Source organism: Tinamus guttatus, unplaced genomic scaffold (genome assembly GCF_059628265.1).
Source record: "Tinamus guttatus ecotype Peru unplaced genomic scaffold, ASM5962826v1 Tinamus_guttatus_pri_ptg000297l, whole genome shotgun sequence".
NCBI lineage: Eukaryota > Metazoa > Chordata > Aves > Tinamiformes > Tinamidae > Tinamus > Tinamus guttatus.
Genome location: NW_028288831.1, coordinates 1,581,227 through 1,587,226, shown reverse-complemented (window position 1 = coordinate 1,587,226; position 6,000 = coordinate 1,581,227).

The following is a 6,000-nucleotide window of genomic DNA, read 5'->3' as shown; positions in this document are numbered from 1 at the left end:
CTAAACATGGCTTGAGTCTCCAGAGAACTTCTTTTTGGTTTGTGCTTAACAAAAGCTGTCCCTTGTTGCATGACATTACCCTTTTTGGGTTTTTTTTTTTTTTGATCAGTATGAACCTAACTCATCTCAGTGATACTGGCAAAGGAAACACCACCAAGAAGAGATCTATTGAGGCTGCAGGCCTTCTATGAGGTCAAATGTAAGCAGATTTTCTCAACACGCTCTCTGCATACGCCTTCCACCTTTGAACAATTAGCTGGGGCTCCCTGGAGACACACACCAGGCAGGGTCGAGAAGATCTAGAGCAGGTAGGACTAATAACAAGAACGCACACCCGGTTTGCTTCTCTGTGCCCATATTTCCCGTTGGCTTTCAGCACCAGCATTAGCTTCACTTTGACTTTATCCATTTCATTTTCCTCTTCTAATCTCCCTTTCTTTCCCTCTCTTTCTTGTTCTGCCCTCCTCTCCTGGGCTAAGCTGTAAAAGCACTTTGCCCAAGCAGTTGAGTGAGGGGAGCTGTACAGATGGAATAAGCGGGAGTCACAGATTTAAAATCATCTTTGGGATCAAAGAATTTGAGCTATTTTTATAGCTCAAATGGAGAAATCTTCCATATAGGAGAGGCTGCAGGATCCTGGGGGTGCCAGGCTGAATGTTTGCCACAGATGACAACAAAGTCAGGGCAAGATCCTGAAGCACAGCAGGCAGGATACAAAAGATCTCCATTGAGCTACTTGCTCCTGCAAATATATGTCCCCTTACATCCATGGAAGATGATCCAAAATGAAAGCAAACAAAAAGGAAAATCTGGAAATCTGTGGCTATATATGCACAGAGAAGCTGTGTTTGCTAGCTGTTAGACCTGACTACTCCTGATGTTAGCAGCATAGCACCAGGCTCCCAGTCTCTCGCCCTTCTTGTGGGGCAGAGGCCTTGCCTCAAACTGCGTTTCTTCGGCCTGTGCTCCAGGTATTCTCCACACCACCCCCACAGGATCCCTGGAAAAGGGAGTCTCTTCCGCTTGCCTCATGATGGAGCCAGAGCAGCGTGTGGACATGGTGCTGTGTGCCAGGGGAGCCTACCTGCCAGGGAAGGGGCGTGAGCAGCGGTGCAGATCACTGTAATTTCTCTAATAGCTTTCTTTGGCTTGATAGATATTGAAGGAAGCTTGTTGCTGGGGCAATTTCCATGGAGAGATAATAAGAGATCATTTTCAAGTGAGTGAAACTTTAATGGCACATTCTGGTAATGAGGCAGCAAGGAGAGTAATGACCAGAGACCTCAGAGTGCGAGCACATCATGAGAGAGGGGGGAGGAACTCTTAGTTCACTGCCCGAGACAAACATTTGAGGGCTGATCTTTGTCCCCTTGAAGTCAGACTGGAGTTTTGCTGCTGACTATGGAGAGAGCAAGATTTAGACTTATGTGCTGATAATGGGGCCAGGCAACTCCATACAGAGTCCTGGGGAATTGAGTGAAGAAGCAGGAAGTCCAAGGTGGAGGTCACACACTAGAAGCTCTGGCCTCCTTCTCCCGCACAAGGTAGGCCGGAAACGAAACCCAAGGGAGTTACTCCCACACAGAATAGTGTACTTTCTCTCTGAAACCAAAAAGAAATGCTTCTTAGCCTGTGTGGGTTCAGAGATTGAAATCCTAGATTAGCAGGAAGGTATGGTGAAAATCCCTTCTGTTTTAGGGTTTGTGTTTTGTGATAAACATCTTCCAAAATCCACAGCACACATTTCTGAAATTCGGGGAAGGTTGTAGTGCCAGAGAGTTGGTATGCAGAGATCAAGGATTCATGGTTGGGGAAAGTGAACGATGAAGGAGAGACTAAGGAAGGCACATACCTCCTCCAGCTTCTATATTCAAGGAGAACTATATTTTTCATTCTGGCCAACTCATCCCACTCTGTCATGAGTGTAAATATGTGACCCAGGAGCATAAAAGACACTGCTGAATTAGAACAGCAAACTGTGCCCGTGTTAGACCCCTGCAAGTAACCACAGAAAGCAAAGGACAGGAGAATCTATATGGGACAGATGCCTCATGGAAACCAGATTTTCCCTTCAGTCCTCCAGTCAGGAAATTCCAATGAGACTCTGGCACAAACCTGAAGACACTTAGGTGTGTTCTAGATCAGCCATGGTGTTAATAAACTGAAAGATTTGGAATAGGATGGAAAAATCTCTTAAATGCTAAAGTACAGATATGTATTTTTTTTCTAGATAGTTCTAAACATCCTATTAACCAGGGAAGGTGCTCTAGGTGTCCCTGCTGGAGCAGGGGGGGGTTGGACTAGATGATCTCTAGAGGTCCCTTCCAACCTCAACCATTCTGTGATTGTGTGTGTGTGTGTGATTTGCCCCATGATTAGAATGCAAAAGTGAATGTGGTTGTTTCCCTCCACTTGGAGACAAGAGGGTGCTTCCTATCTCTTCATGCATTGAATTCATCTCTGTAACTGGCTTTGGCCTCTCTTTTAAGGAGGTCTCATCAGACATTTCTTAAGTGCAGGCAAAGCCAGTTGTTGTTTATCTCCCCTCAGAAGAAGGAGGGTGAAGGGTCTGCTTTCCTCTAGCCTTGTTAACAGTTGTTTCATTAATCACAGCTCTCTCTTCAAAATCAGAGACAATCTGTCCAATTAACATTAAAGCTCTGGCAGTCACTAGTGACAGTGAGGAACTTCACAAGCGGCACTCTGACAACCATCGCTAATAAGTCTAATGTTTTAAAAGCTGCTCACAAACAAAACAGACCAGCTTCACCTTGTTAATCCCCTGCACTCCCTGATTTTATGAACAGTGGAAAGAGCCTCCTTTTTGCCCACTTTTATGCTGGATCTCACGAGAGCCAGGTTCCCAAAATACTTCTCTCATAGACCTCTGTCTTTCCCCATTCCATCCTAGCACCCTCCAAGGTTTAACTAGGCAATTTCTTTCTCATGGAATATACTCCCAAACAGACTTTAACACTAGAGTGCATCTGAAAGAACTGAGTTTCATGGATCTGTAGGTCAGAGAGAACCATCTATTTAAAGCAAAGATTGAATAAAGAAGGTGATTAATAACTATTCATAGGGATCATGCCTAATGAGCAGGGAATAGTAGTAGTAGTAAGTTGTGGAGAAAAAGTTGTTCAGCTAGAAACACACCTCTTTGTCTAACCTTGACTCAAGATTTCAGAGGGAATTTTGAAGGAAAGACCAATTAAATACTCAGAGATAAAGGAGAAATGAGATAAGATGCAACACAGGTTTACAAAATGTAGATTGTGTCAGACTACCGTGATAGCTTTGTTTTGATAAGATACCTGACTTCCTAGACAAAGGAAAAGCTGTTGATCTCTCATCTAGTCTTCAATAAGGTATCTGATAGGTGCCACGTGGGAATTTATTACTGAAATTGGAGGAAATGAAGATTAGTAAACTGTAAGGTGAGGTACAACTCCCTGGAGGGAATTTACTTAAAAGTTTCTCACCGAACAGTTTTGGAAACGATTTCTTCTTCTTGTAGATGATCTTTGCAGTGAGAGTAGGATCACAAGGCTAAAATCCCCCAGTGGCAAAGAACTGGAAAATTTTGGCAATAAAGAGGAGAATGAGAATACAAGGCAGAAAGAACTATATGACCTTGAGGACAAGAATAATAGAAATGAGATGAAAGACAAAAAGTTTGAGATGAATGTCACAAATCTGAGGACTTGTAATAACCTCAGCTGCAATATGGGAGATGTGCAGCTAAAAATCATCAAGGAGGAGAACTGTGTGGTGTGAATGACTGCAGACTGACTGAGATATCAGTTACAGAAAGGCATATGCTATTCTGGGTGTATCAGAAGGGATATTTCAGCAAAAAGAGATAAGCGATGGTGTCACTGGCTATTGTTCTGGCTTCATAAGGTCAAGATAGTTAAGGTTAACCTTGCTTGACTACAGGGAACAGCAGGAAGATGATCTAGGAGGTGGAAAACAGATCATAGAGAGGAGAGCTGAAGAGTGAGAAATGGTGGTAAAACAAAAGCTGACATGAGATAAGCTCCAAAGAGCTAAAAGAGCTGCGTAATTGATGGGGTACAGCTCCTGAAGCAATGAGAGCGTGGATGTGGTCAGACCAGAATTAGAAGAAAAGTTTCCCTGTCTGCTGGTAGAAGTTGCAGGGAATAAAGAAAATGCTTTTAGGTCTGGACTTTTGCTTTCACACCTACAATGACAAGGATCTAATCTGGAATGTCCACGACCTTTGCGTGGTCTCAGGAAGGGCATTTCTCCCTTGAGTCCTTTATAATAAATAATCTGGCCAATTTTCTCATTCCTGATGGTCTTAGGAATCCCTTGAAGCTCCTCTATGTGGGAAACTGAAATTATGATTGCAGCACATGTAGGAACATCTTAGCTTTAATGTTGCCAGGTAGCAATATCAGGCAAAACAGAGTGGCAGAGGAGTTCACATGGTGTAAGAACCCAAGTTATCTGTCCAGGGTTGCAGTGATCTGATTGCTGTCCTGTGCGATCACATTTTTACTGTTCTGCATTAGCATTTCTTGCTACTTTCTTTCTAACTCACATCAACATATGAGACAATTGCCTCTTCACTTTGCTGCTTTGCTGTCTAAAGATACCTAAGGAGGTTAAGCTGGCATTTGGATTCAGGTGAGCTGATACGATTTTTACAGTACATGTTTTCACCTCCTGTCTGTTCCTCCTGCATTAAAGTCATTTTAACCAGCACTTGCTATTTTTTTTTCTTTTGCTTTGTATTTGTCTCATTTACAAGCCTCTAGTGAAACTGGACAAGTGTTTTCTGATGAATTGACTATGGAATTGAGGATGTTGCAGGGAAGACTATTTACTGGGTTGGTATGAACTGGGCTTACATCTAAAGATACTGTTAATACCTTGTCTGGCACAAGGCTATCACACGTGAGACAGCTTTGATTATTGCTGCCATCCAAGCTGGAAAGTCAATGTGGGCTGAAAGAAGATTGGGAATCAGATTCAAACAATTAAGATGGAGATCTGGAAGGAGATAGGAGGCATGATACTACATGTTAGGATCAGCAACACACATGTAGATGTTGGCTTGATGGGAGAAGAGTGTTTAAGGAAACTTTTGAGAGCTTTCTCAGCCATTATGATCATTGTGTTATCAGCTGCCAGGCACTGGGCAACCTACTGGGCCTTGAGGGAGAAAGAAGCAGGAGCTGTGGAGTAGGGGCCGTGTCTGAATGACAGCAGTGTCCTTTCCTGCCCTGCTCGGAGGTGTCTTGGCCTAGCACACAGGTCTGTGCCTGTTCACCTGTGTGTTACCCATTCCTGCCCTTTGCCTTGCCGGAGCAGCTCAGCAGATATCAGTAGAACATGTGTGTACAGCTCTGCTAAGGCCTACGTCCTCTTCCACGTACATATGTAGAGTGTCAAGCTTAATCTCACAGTTTGTGTTGAGCTACCAGATCAGGAAGCCCCCCTCTTCTTCCTGAGGGATCACCATGTTGACAGCTTGATGGTGAACCTCCAAATGTCAGTACTTGTTCCTTCCAGAAAAGGTTAGCGCCCCAGCACTTCTGGGCAGTGACACCATGACCTTTTCAAAGCATGGACAGATGGAAATAGCTCTGTGAAGAAAGGCCAGGGCAGTAGGACAGCAGACAGCTATTCCAAAAGTCTGTTTTAGTGGCAGAATGTACAAGCCTCCCAAGCACACAAGCATTTATGTTCAGCTCTTTAGCTGCTCTAAACTGCTTTACAGCCAGTAGTACTCCTACCAGTGTGTGATCTGCTTCATCTTCCTCCGTCTCTCCTTTTATCTGCAGGATGCTTGTCTAGTTCCTCCCCACACTGAATGTACCTATTCCATTTTCTTGCCATGCTCCAAGGGTCTAGTTTTTCTCTGTCTGATGCTTGGAGAGTCATTTACCTCCATAAAGGAATAATATGAAATGATGCCATGTATGAGATTTCTACCTGCGCCATCCCATCTCATTATCTATCCTGTAGATA